This window comes from Delphinus delphis, chromosome 1, assembly GCF_949987515.2.
Source record: "Delphinus delphis chromosome 1, mDelDel1.2, whole genome shotgun sequence".
Lineage (NCBI taxonomy): Eukaryota > Metazoa > Chordata > Mammalia > Artiodactyla > Delphinidae > Delphinus > Delphinus delphis.
The window spans coordinates 149,665,627-149,679,742 of NC_082683.1; positions in this window are offsets into that span (position 1 = coordinate 149,665,627).

Genomic DNA, 14,116 nt, shown 5'->3' on the forward strand with positions numbered 1-14,116 from the left:
TTTTCCAGGCTAATAATATTTTTTCCACTTGTATTGTTTCCTTTCTGTAATGGCTTATTCTAGTCACACAGATGTAAACTTTTTTAAGGCAACTAGCATATGGTATTTTTGATAAATAAACAAAAAATAAATGGAATTGTCATTCATTTTCCTGATCAATGATTTCTCTTATATTGTTTAACTTTCCTTAGCCTCTTTGTCTTTATAGTACCCACCGTCTGAAATATATATATCTCCCAGGACCTTGAATAATGCCTGGCATAAGTTGACACTCAACAGTTCAACATGCTGGACATGGAAATAAATGATGTAAATGCATTAATTTTCTCACAGTATCCTTGAGAAAGTAAATGAGCACAGAAAGATAAATAACAATCCAAGACAGTTAATTGAGAGCTATCAGAAATAGATACATGATGAAGAGCTGAATAATTGTATGAATACATGTATACTCTAGAATCAGAGCCCGCTGTGGGCAGGGGACATCAGTTAGTGCTTGAATGATCAGAACAGTGTCCACAGACAAACCCAGGATTGAGTGCAACTTTGAGGAAGGGGTATGATTTGGAAAGGAAGGAAGCTGGTGGAATCTTCTTCCAGAGCATTCCTCTGGTTTTCAGATCACCCCACCCACAGCAGTCAGCACCCGTTCAGTCCTTCAAGGGCATAGCTACTTTTCCTATGATGTAATGGAATTTCAGGGCCCAAACATATAGAGAATTTTAGGTTGAAAAAATGCTTCTTCTCCTCCACACCCCCAGTGAAGGTGCGTAAAGCAGCCAAGGAGCCTGGTTCTTCAGTGGGCTGCTCTCTTGTTTGATTCCTGGATCACTGTGTCAGGCATCTCTAGTCAGCTACACTTTTCAAACACCAAATCTCCTCCTGATTGAGCTTGTGCTGTGCCTGGAAAGATGATGACATTAATAAAAGCTTGTTATTGAGACTAAAGGTGCAACCTATGACTCAGATGATGCACGCTTGGAGAGACTTCATATGCCCTAATTCCTTCCGTCTCTAGTAACTCTCAGCTTCTCACTACCCATTTGATTCCAATGAGCACAACTTGGGGGTTATACACAGGTAGGGAATCTATGGAGGTATGGAAAACAGATTAAAATCAAGGAAAGAACAACTTGACATGGTTAACATTGAAGCCATGGAATGCCTGTGTTGGAAAGGACTTCAGGGTTCATTGGTCCTACTCTCCCAGTGCAGGTCCTCTAATCCTTGACTTGGACAGATGTTATCCTCTGTGACTTCCAGGACCTGGGAGCCCATATCCTGCAGTTGTCATCTGCAAACTCAGCAGGCCGATGTAAATGACAAGCAACCCATATTTAAATATAATGAAAATTATATATATATATATATATATATATATATATATATATATATAATATTCAAATGTATAAAACTCTTCCGGATTGTACACAGCTAGGGAAGTCCCTGGGCTGCCCTATAAGAGAAATGAGAGGTAAAGCTTTTCTGAGCTTCCTGCCATGTTATGATGGGAACGGAAAGGAAAAGACAAAGATGGAACAAAGAAAGAAAAGATGACTTGATATTGTGATATTCAAGCTGGAATGATGTTCCCTCTCACCTTTCTGGAGTGGCTTCCAAATGACAGTCCCTGGAGCAGTGCCAGACCAGCTGCTACAGAATCCCCAGGGAGTTTTTTATGGGTTCCTAAGTCCCAGCTCTGAAAACCTGAATTTAGTAGAGCTGGGGTGAGACCAGGACCACTCTAATTTTTAAAGCTTCAGATTGTTTGGCAGTACCTCCAGGTTCAAATTTACTTCCTTAGAGAGCTCTGGCCTCTGTTATCCCTGGTAATAAAAAGCAAAACCCAAAATACTACAGTCCCTAAAATTCATGCAAGCAGATATCTCTTATGTCCTCTGGCAGTGTTTTCTGAAATCATATTTTTGAATCACCTACAGCTGGTTGACTAATACTTCCCTGCTCTCCCCAGCCCTGGCCATGCCCTGCAGCATCACCTGAAGTCCATATCTGGGCCTCTCTATCCCAGCTTGCCCTCTGTTGCAGGCCAGCCAAGATGCTGACAGGAACAAAAAATGACTTGTTTTTGAGAGTAAAGCTGTGACTGAGATGACGCACATGAGCTCACGGAGGGAGACTCTCACATCCGACCTACCTTCCTCCGCCTACAGAGTCACGTTGCTATTCTAACCACATCACTAATTCCGAAATGCGGGGACTCCAACACAAGCCTCCAGGTCAATGCCTCTGACTGGGGAAGGGACCTTGAAGGCATCCAGCCCCAGGTTCCTAGCACCTCAAGTTCTCTCAACACTAACAGCTAAAGCCCATGGGGGTAACCGTGTTGTAGAATCTCTGGGGTGCTTGTTTAGAAAGATAGACTCTTGGGCTTCACAAAAAAAGCATTCTGAAAACCTGCCTTTTGAACAAGCAGGAGCAGGTAATTCTGAGTGAGGCTGATTTTGAACTTCACCCTTTCAGGACTAAATCCCTAAAAAGGAAAATATATGAAGACAGGAAAAATTTCCCTCATTCTCCTAAAGCCATTGCTCCATCTTTTCTTGAGATCTGGGCCAGGTCCCCTATTTTTTGACATTCCCCTCACCTTACTACCCATTATATTCCTCAGGAAAAGTTCTAATCTGCCAGAAGATTGGTCTTTTTTTTTGAAGGCTAGCGGTTAACCTTGCCTGGAAGTCCAGCTCCATTCATCTGGGTAGAGGGGACAGAGCAAGGAGAGAGGACAAGTGGGCAGAACTGTACAGGGAGGAAAGGACAGTGTTGGAAGAGAAGCCCAGGCTTGGAACTTGCTTATGTCAAAAAACAATAATGATCCATACCCCTATTATGTCATTCAGAATTGAAGTATTAAGTGATGACTCACTCATTGAGTTCTTTCCCTATGAGCTGAGTTGTGAAATCAAAAGATCTGAATTTAGTCATGGGTCCATCACTTATTAGCTGTGTGATCTCGGGGAAATTACTGAACCTCTCTGAGATTTAGTTCCCTTACCTGTAAAATGGGGTTGATCATCTAATAAGGCTGCTGTAGCTTTAATGTGATAACACATTTAAAGTGCCTAACACAGGTTTTGGCATGCGATAGGCAGTCAAGAAACACTAGATATCATTAGTAATGTAACTATGTAATGTATTCCTTCCACACTTCCCTCCCCTTGCTCCCCTTCACTTACTCTAGGCTCCAGCCAACCTGAATTACTAAGGCTCCCTAAGGCCCCGAGAAGTCATGGGCTTTAGAGTCTAACAGAATCGGTCTAATCCCATCTCTGTCACCAGCCCATGAGCTGATTGACCTTTCTGTGCCTCAGTCTCCTCCTCTGGGAATAGTAGTCCCCTCACCAAAATTTCGTGTGACAATGACCTAGTACAACGATGCATATGGAGCCAAGCACCATGCTTAGCACTTACCATCCTTCTCTCCTCTCCTTCCCTCCAGGCTCCCATCCTTGTCTATGCTTTCCTCCTTGGTGACTTTGCTCATACTGCTTCTTCCACCTGTAATGCCCTTTCCTTATTTTCTGCTTGTTGGAATTCTTCCCAAAGTTGTCTTTATACTACCCAACCCTGACAGAGAAGATGCCGAGATGAACCACCCTTCATTAACAAATACAGTATTTATTGAGAGCCTGTCGTATGTCAAGTATGGTTACTAGTGCCTAGAGATACAGAGATGATTGAGGTTTAGTCCCCGAGCTCAATAAATTCAGTTGACTTAACATAAGAACAAATAACTGTAATGCTATGAGGTAAGAGTAGTAACAGAAGTAAGTCTAAAACGCTGGGAGAGTACAGAAGAGGGAGCTCTTGGGTCAGATGGGTTGGGGAAGCCTCTACAAAGACAAGGACCTTTGGGCTTGACCTGGAGGATTAGTGATGTTTGGTGAGGAGAGATGTGGAAAAATGTTGTCTATCACTGTCCTGGAGACCTGAACATCTGAGCTAGCATGAGGGTCAGTATGGCTGGAGGCTAACTTGGAATAGGGAGGGGATGGAAGCAGAGCTAGAGAGGTAGAGGGTACCAGGGTGTGAACACGTTGCCTTTGACCAGGGAAAGGTCCCAAGAAGTTGACCCCATTCCACCCTCGCCCAGACATCTTGGGATAGTGGAGAACAGTCCTGAGGTCCCACGAGGAACATCATTCCCAGGACAGGATCAATTTCTAGAAACCTAGCCTTCATTTTGTCATTGGCTAAGGGGTCATGGCCTGTAGGATTGTAACTCAAAGGACATGTGAGTATGGAGGCCCCCTGCTGCTGGCTTTTTTTTAAAAAAAGTACAAAAGAACAGCTTTTCTTTTGATTTCTTAAAATTCAATTGCAAAATTTAGAAAAATCCCACTCCATCACAAGGGGATAAAAGTAGGAAGACTTAGTGCTTTCTGCAGAACGTTGCAATTTGGGAGTGAAAATTTCATCTCATCATCCAGCCATCTCTTTCTATGAGCCAGAGGTCAGCAGCCCCAAGGTCAGTGCAATGCTTCATTCTAGGGCCTTCTAGAATATGTTCCTGGCCCAGAGTTGTTGCTGGTCTCCAGGCTCTGCCTGGTCCCATACTTGAACCAGCCAACATCATTGTCCTCCAGATGCCAGGGCAACTGCCTGTTGATATTTACCTATCACCTCCTTGGCTTGGCACACAAGGCCAGGCAAGGTCTCTGGCCAAGTTCAACATTCTTTTCCCCATGTCCCCTGTGCTCCATACACACTGAATATCTCACCATAGTCCAAAATGAGCAGCCCTTTCTTTCTTTTTTTTAATTGAAGTATAGTTGATTTACAATGTTGTGCTAGTTTCAGGTGTACAGCAAAGTGATTCAGATATATAAATATATATGAGTGTGTATATATATATATATATATATATATATTCTTTTTCAGATTCTTTTCCCTTATAAGTTATTACAAAATATTGAGTATAGTTCCCTGTGCTATACAGTAGGTCCTTGTTGGTTATCTATTTTATTTATAAAGGTGTGTATATGTTAATCCTAAACTCCTAATTTATCCCCGCCTCCCTTTCCCCCTTTGGTAACCATGAGTTTGTTTTCTATGTCTATGTGTCTATTTCTGGCTTGTAAATAAGTTCATTTGTATCATTTTTTAAATTCCACCTATAAGCAGTATCATATGGTATTTGTTTTTCTCTGTCTGGCTTACTTCACTTAGTATGATAATCTCTACATCCATCCATGTTGCTGCAAATGGCATTATTTCATTCTTTTTTATGGCTGAATACACAATATTCCATTGTGTATATATACCACATATTCTTTATCCATTCATCTGTCGATGGACACTTAGGTTGCTTCCATGTCTTCGCTGTTGTAAATAGTGCTGCAATGAACATTGGGGTGCATGTATCTTTTCAAATTATAGTTTTCTCCGGACCAGCAGCCCTTTCATAATGCTTAAAATCTCCTTTGCATCTGCCTATGGAGCTGATCACTGTCACTCTCACCTCCTTTCCCCTGCCCCCAACCCCCCCTGCCAAAACACACACACACACATACACCCCCAACTCATGCTCTCCCTGGCAAACTCCTACTCACTCTTCAAGTTCAGTCATGTGTCACGGTTCTCAGTGAAACCACCCTCAGCTACCTTCTTCTCCCCCATGTAATAAATCACGTTCCCTTTGAAGTCTTACAGCACTTCTCCTCCATCCTTTAATAGCACTGTCTTGTTGTGCAGTAAAATATCTGATGATGCGTCTTGACTCCCAAGGAAAGTAGGCTCCTTCGAGGCAGTGCTGGAGACTTACACATCTTTAGCCTTAGCACTCAGCGTAAAGTCTAGCTCCTAGAACCACTGTTTGTTGATGGTCTCCACCACTCATTTGGAAGCTCAGTGGGGTAAGAACTTTCTTTGTCTTGTTTGGTGCTGTAGCCTCTGCATAGCCAAGGTGGTGCCTGGTTTATAGAAGCCACTCAAAAAACTTGGTTGAATGAATTGAATTTTAATCAACTCAAGACAGTGTGGTGAAATAAAAGACTTGGCCAAGTTGTTTGAGTTTCTTGAAAATTTATTTATTGGGGGATTATCATGACTTCAAATGTGTATTTAGTACATGCCCAGTTTTTTTGCACAAGCTGTGAGACATATGAAGATAAACAAGAAGCTTATAGATACATGGGATGGGGGATAAGATGTTTATAAAAACAATACTCACACAAGATAGGAAGCAATAAGTGCTGTGGAAGAGGGCAAATAAAGTACTATGGGAACCCAGGAGAGAGACTTCTTCCATCAGACTGCTCAGTGGTCTTCATGGAGGACAAGCTATTTGACTTGGGATACCATTTACAATATTTTCCCAGTGTGACCCCTGGCAGCCACATGACTCTGGTCCTGGATGTAGCTGATTGGAGGGTGGTCAGTTGCCCTGTGTCCCAGGAACTGGGATGGGAGACTTCAGAGCAGTAACCAGTGTTTGCTGGTCCCTTGAATTAAAGACAGTCTCCAGAGCGGGGTAGTTTCGATCTTTTGCAGACTGCTCAGAGGTTCAGAGAAAGCTGGTCTGGGGAGAGAACAGAATGCAGGGGCACCAAGAAAAGCAGAAAGGGGTGGCCGTGTGGCCTCAGCAAGCAAAAGGTGGAAGGCTGACTTTCTGAAGACTTTGGTTCCTGGTTCCTGCCCTTGGTGACCTGCAGCAGCTCCTGCCCATGGATATTCTGAGACACCCCAGGCTCCTTACAATAAATACCTTGTTTTTGCTTCAGCTAGCCAAACTATATCACTGTGGCCAAAAACTTTGGTGAAGTCTGTGAAGATGTGAAGAAATGGGCCACAGCCAGGATGGGGCTACTGGAAAAGGGGTGTGATAGGAGAGCTTATTGACCTTCATGTCACTCCACACTCCCTCACTCCCCTCAGCATCTCCCATCCAGGGGCCCTCCCCCTCCTCTAAACCTGGCCAGCAGCCCAGCAGCCGGGGACTGGCATGGCCCAGGCAAAGGTGGCCTTGGCGATGTACGGGTATCTGGAAGCCCAGTCTTCCAGACCCCTAGAATAAACTGGGTATGCCTGGTCCCATACAGTGACTCTACATCCAAGATCCCCATAAAAGAAGTGACTCATCCCATGGAACAGAGTTCAGAAGTATTTGCAGACATGCATGCTTACACACATCCACACGTGTCCATGGTGAGGACACATAGACTCGTACATAAATGCTCCCTCTGTATGTCTTCTTGGAATCCTATGAGTGCACGAAAGCATCTATCTATGGAGAAAAATCATAGAGAGTCATCATTACAAAGAAAGTAGCCTCAACTCCCACCCTCTGGTGGCTTTGAGGTCTGCAAAAGTGTTCACACAGCAACCTCTTTACAAAAACTTAACCCAGCTACTCAAGAGGTGAATCATGCCTTCAGTCAAGGTTCGTACTGTGTGGGAGGGCTCCACGAGGACAAGAAGGGTCTGTAGTGTTTCTCAGGTGGGTTGTGGGACTCTGACATTTGGCCGATCAGGTAGGGGAGGGGCAAGGCAGGTTTGATGGGGGCCCTGAGGCATATACAGTTGGAGAGAGTGCTCTCTTTAAGGAAAGAAAAAAATACATATACATATATATATATATATATAATATATATAATATATATAATTATATATATATATATATATATATATGTAATTACTAATATTAAAACTAGGTCCAGGGCTTTGAAAATGGCTGGTGCAAGTGAGAGACACTGAAGCTTTAGTTTGGGGCATGCGGGAGCTCAAACTTAAACTTCTTTCCTTTCTCCTGTCCTTGTCATCTCCATACCAACTGAAGTCCCCAGAGGACTGTGGTTCCACGAATGTAGCATATAGCACTTCCCTCATGAAGGTGATGCCTGGGTTGTGACGGGCCTTGGACAAGCCCCCTGCAGGCTAGGGAGGGTGAGCCTGTAGGGAACACCTAGCCAGGTGAGGAGCACCAGCAAAGCAGCTTGAGAGGGAGAGGAATAAGCCATTTTTCTCCCATTCTTGCCATTCCTCTAACCCAGCAGTTGCCAGACTTTTTCAGCTTGATCCCTTTCCTTTTACCTCTCACAAATCATCGCCCTTCCTCAACCTCCAGGACACAAAATCCCTTTCTATGGAGGGTCCAGGGGGGCGAGGGGAACTCACCATCCATCTTGCAATACCACCTCGAGCCGTGGTCTAGGGACGCAACGTAGCTGAGAACGTGAGCTTGGAGTCAGGCTGCCTGGGTTTGAATCACAGCCTTTCCTTAGCTGGGTGACCAAGTTGTTTTAACTTTCTCTCTAACTTCCAGTTTCCTCTCTGTAAAACTGAGATAAAAATAGACTCCACCTCTTAGAGTTATTGTGCAAATAATTCAAGACAAATGTCTAACACAGTAAATGCTTGTCAGGTTGACTCCCATGCACCATAACTCGTCAGCACTGCAGGCCAACAACAGTTGCACTTGAACGCTCTGGGCCCCCAACTTTCATGAAGATTGTACCCTCTTGTTGGAGAAGTCTCTTCCCTCGCCCCTCTCTCTGAAGACCTTAGATCATTTCTCAGAGGTACTGCCTTGGAGCAATAGTCAAGGAACTTAAGACAATTCTCCCCATTTTACAGCTCACTGAGGTAAGGCCCAGTGCTGCTAAGGGCAGGGCCAAAGCTTCAGAAGAAGCAAAAGCATGTCTACAAGTAAAACCAAAACCCCATGGCCCCTTAGTATGATTCTCTGGATTGGGAAGCAGGTGAGGACTGTCTCCATGGAAGCTTTGACTCTGCCTGGGACCCAGCTGGAGGGGCAGGGGTAGGCAGCAAGTGGTTCAGGGGAAATCACCTGTCCCCACAGCCTGCAGCAGGTGTGTTCTGTTTTCTCCTTCAGCTCTGACACAGCACAACCAAACATAGCAGGTTCTGGGTTCCCTGAGCATTGATCAGTCCCTAGCTCTGCCACTGGTTTGCTCTGAGAGTCAGTGCTTTTGTCTCTAAAGTCAGAGATTGGGCTTGATGACATCCAAGTTTCTTAAACCTCTCCAGAAATTGCTTCATCTCAAAGTCACTTGGAGAAAGAGTGAGAGCCCATACCCCAGAATGTTGCACTTCCTACAAACTATTACACCAACTCTGGGCCCTCATCGTGCCCCAGAGAGCTCTGATCCCTGAGGGCATATGGCTTGAAATGGCCACCTGTCGTCATCTTTTGGCAATGTTTGTGAGTGAGAGCAGTGGGTCTGGAAGTGGCAGCAAGAAGATTGCTTAGGACTTGAGCAAGGAAAAAAAAAAACAGGGAACTGTGGTGCTTCGAGTTGGAGGGCAATTTTTCAATTAATATTTTTTTTAGGCACATAGTACACACACCTACCCATTCGTATAGTGGCAGGAAAAACACAGTGAGGGACTCAGAATCAAATTACAGTAGCAGAAATGTAGTCGTTTGCAAGAACAGCTGAACTTTCTGAGGTGTGCAATGCTGAAATGGGTGACCGCAGGTAAAAGTGGAGCTCTTTGGTGCCTCTGACTTCCATGCCTTCTGGAAGGATGGAACATCACGTAGAATATGATCCCTACCCCACCCAGCCCCCACCATGGATTCCCTTCCTTCCTGAGAATTCTAGAATTCTACATGGGTTGAGCAAGAAAGTGCAAAGGAGGATTGACTTGGCAAAAGGAACGGGTTTGGCAATGAATGTGTCACAGTGTGACCCCAGACAAGTTACTTAACTTTGACCATTAAGTAAAAATCGAGGATGTTCACATCCTGTCCAGCAACAAAGCGTCTGCACTGTAGCAGGTGGGCCTTGAACCTTAGAGGTTGACCTCAGTGTAGGAGTCAGGGAAGGTTCTTCTTCCTCGAAGTTTTATCCAGCCTCACCCTCAGCACAAAGAGTCTTTGTGACCTGGGTCATCAGGCAATGCTACCCACCCCCTGGACGGTGAGCCTCCCTGGGCTTGTAGCCCTGAGCTGGACAAAGGGTGATGATCTACAGGAAGAAAATGATGCCTTTCAAGGGCCCCTAGAATGATGGGGAAAGCAAGCCAATGGACTCTACCCCCCAGGAGCTGCCAGACTAATGAGGATGATACAGAACACATTGAAATAATCCTACAGGAGCTCATGGAGAAAAAAAAAAACAACACTAGGTGAAAATTAACATAGCTCGAGCCACCCACCTAATAAAGGATGGAGAATGAACTGAATCAATCAGAGAAGGCTTCTTGGAGAAGGTGAGTTTTAAGACTGGTAGTAGAAGGAATAAGGAGAAAGAGGCATTGATTTGGACAAATGGAGAGAATGAGAGTGGGTTGTGGGGAATAACCTGAGGGAGGTCTCTGATCCCGGGGTAGGCAAGTGCACAGCTGTCCATGTGTGGAGGCCATATGGGCTCACAGCAAGTTACTCCCAAGTCATGGGTCTGTCTCCCCACCTATAGAATGAGGAAGAAAGTAAACTGGTTTGTCTCTACAGCCCTTCCCAGCATTTTACAATCCTAAAGTTTAGGGAAGAATTCATGGGTGAGCTGGGTTGGGTAGAGTAGAGAATAGGTGGGAAGTAGGAGGGGATAGGCCAGGTTCTTGAGGCATCTAATCTGAGTATAATCTAGGTATATCAGCTAGGACTGAGCAAACTCAAAGTCTACCCCGACCAAGCATCATCCAGGACTGGTCCCTGTAAAGGAGCCCCAGAGCAGAAGGCAACATGCATATGTGACAGGATAAACCCAGCTGGATGCAAAGAAACTGAAATGTGTCAAGGAGGTGGGGCTGGGTCTAGCAAAGCACTATGGCTTTAAGATGACTCATCCATCCCTTCTAACAACAGACCACTCCCCACAGACCTCTGCCAGGTGAACAGTACCAGCCCTGGAGTCCAGGGCTTACTCTAATTCTCAAATTCTTCAGTGAGCCCCAAGGTCTGGACCTAGACTGGCCCTTGTGTCTGAGCTGTTTGCACAAAGAGGAGAGAACCGCCCCAGAGAGAGTCCTCGTCCAGAGCAGGACAGCCAGGATTGCTTCAATAGCCACAGAGAGATGGGGGTGGGGTTTGGGAGGTCTTGAGTGACCAGCAGGACACAAGGTTTTGGGGCCCCTCATCCTGCCCTGAGATTCCCAAAATTCTCCATCCCACAGCACCTTTATAGGTATAGAAAGTAGGGAGTGTGGCAGGATTACAGCTTGTTAAAGCCCAAGGGGCTAGGGACAGGTCATGAAACATGGTCCAGGGAAATCCCCAAACAGAAGTGCCCCAGCTGGTTTCCCCATCATTTTGGGTAACTTTCCATTGCCACACACCCACCCCTACCCCCTCCGTCTCTTGTAAAGAACCTACTGTTCTCTTAGTGATCTGCTAAGTATAGGCATCAAAAGAGGCAATCAGCCCAGTTCCTAAACTTGAGAAACTACAGCCTGCATGGGAAGATGAACTTACACTCATGCCCCAAGTATGGAAGAGCCAAGAGTGTATACAATGATCAAGGGCCAAACTGAAATATAAGAGGCTCAGAGAAAGGCATGTCATTGAAAACTGAAGCAGTGGCAAGAGGCTCCACGGAAGAGAAGCAACTAGGGCACAGCAGCGTGGCAATCAGTGAATGTCCGGAGGCAAGAAGGCGGGAAGAGGGCTTTAGGGAGCAGGGGATGGAACAGACACAGAGAGAAACTGGAATGAAATAAACCACCATTTGTTGAGTGCCCACTCTACGTCACTCATTGTGCCAGGCGCTTTCCACCTGTTATTTCATTTTATCCCAACAAGAGTGGTAGTATCTTTATTTCCATTTTGCAGAGGAGGAAAATGAGGTATTTACATGAACTTAGACTTGACCTGGTGGTCAATGAGAAGTCTCTGCCAGTGGCCAAACTGGGGAGGAGCTTGAGGGCAACAGTGATGGAAAAAGATTGGCCTGGCTATGGTATCCAAGGTGCTGGAGAATATTGTCCATCTACATCCTAAGGTCAAAAGGGGACATGACCCAGAAGCCCTCTAGATGTCTCTGGGACATTGAGTGATGATCTGTGACCTTGGGATTCACCTTCATGACTCAGATGTTCTAGAATTAGCCTTTGGCCCTAGGACCTTTGCCCACACCTGGTGTCAGGCCGGCCCTACTTTCCTTTGCCCGGTGCTCAGCATCTCCGTCTTGTCACCAGGCACCATCCTCCCTTGCTCAGAGATTGGATGAGGTAAATAATCATCACTTACTCACTGTTAAGGAGGTCAACGAGGTGTTATCATCGCAGCCACGCAAACTGCGGCTATGACTAATCGAGCAGTGTCAGAGATTCAGAAAACACTGATAATTATTATAGTATTTTTCCAGCCTTTGTGTTTTTCCTATTTTTGAAGTTCCCAGTGTGAGCTGGAGAGTAAAAGGAAGGCCCAACCTTTCTTTCCCAGAATTGAGAGGATGAGCCATTTTGTTTCAGCCTCCCACCCAGCCTTGTGGTGGGCGACGGGGTGCCTGCTGGGGCCCTGTTTGACTCTCCAGGAAGCACCTTGATGGGGGTCTGAACATCACTGAGCAATCTGGGGGCTAGGGTGAGTCAGGTCAGATGGGGGAATTGGAGGCGTTCTAGCAGAGCGTGGCCGCTGGGTTGTGTCGTCGGGGAATCCCTCAAGGGAACCGTGGACCCATGCTGACCAAAGCCCGTCTGAAGGAAAACCCTGTCTTGCTACATGACTCCTGATTCATAGCTTTCCCCTCCTGGGACTCGGCTCACGTGCTGCCTCATATTATTTTTAAAATTGTCACCCCCCCAACTGCCTCAGACAACAAACTCCACTGAGATGGGGAGACTGAAATTTCAGAAGCTAGAAAAGTCATGTGCAGAAGGCTGAGTCAGGTGTCAACTCCAGGACCTCCCAGGTGATTATCAGTGGCTTGCTTGGGTGTTCTGCAAGCACGTTCACAACGCAAATCCTTCTGATCTGCTCTGTAATCGATCCTGAGAGCCCTTCATCCCTCCATTGTTAGAATACAAACCATTCCCAACAGAGGGACAGCGAAAGGAACAAGGGAACTAACGTGAATGTGCTGAACCTCAATGGGGTAGCCAGGGCAATCATGTTTTCATAATTACCCAGTTTTTTCCCAGGGCGGCCCGGTCCAAGAACATCCACCACTGTTGACTAAACACAGCCTTTAATGCTATGGGGAGGGGGCCGAGGTCATGCCCAGGCTGGGACTGGGGAAGGAGAAGAGAGTCCAAGGAATTCACACCTGCCCCCCAGGCTCAGGAATACTCAGCCACTTTCACTCATGAAGTGGGTAGTGGGTGGGTGGTTTCCTTGTATATTATTTCCAGGGTGGACTTTTTGCTCTTTCCCAGGCTTCCTCAGAAGCTTAGAACACACTTGGCCCTTAAAAGCCACAGATGTCACCAGGATGGGGCAATTCCAGAGAAGTAGGCATCTGCCCCATGACTGGCACTATTCATCTTTCATATTGGGAAGGGCAAATAAGATGATAAATCCAACAAGCCTGGGAAAGCCCTGGGCCTGCCCTCAAATGTGTGCACATACGCGCGCGCGCGCACACACACACACACACACACACACACACACACAGAGCCAGGAACGCTCGTTTACTTAGATACCCTATGTGTGATATTACCAGTGAAAACTATATGACCTTTCGTGGGAGGGTGAGAAATTGCAGTTATAACCTGTTTCTTAGTGTTCGGTTGGCTAATTACCTTTAAGAAAATGGGGCTTTTGTAGGAGGAGGAAAGGGAGAACCCGGTAAAGGTGAAGCTGTTGGCAAAGGAAATCACACTGAGGTTTGGAAAGCAGAGAGCTGAGGACAGGGTCCCAGAGGGCTGGGCGTGGGGCACAGGAAGAGCTGGCACTCAGCACAGCATGCAGAGAACTAAAGTCAAAACCTGGGGACCCCCTAGATACAGCCGGCAGCAGGGCTGCTGGGAATTTGCCCAGCCTTTTGCCCTAATTGTGGACAAATGTTCGCTGATTAATTCTCTCTATCCAGTTCTATAACCGTCCCTGGAAACAGTCTTCTTCTTCCCAAGGAGGAAGTGGAAGAGGTCAACCTGGCCCTCCAATTGGAATCTGACTATTGCTGGATGTGACAGGTGATCAGCAGATGAGATGGTAAATCTGACCAGCCCTGGAAAAGCCCTCCTGTCCACAAAA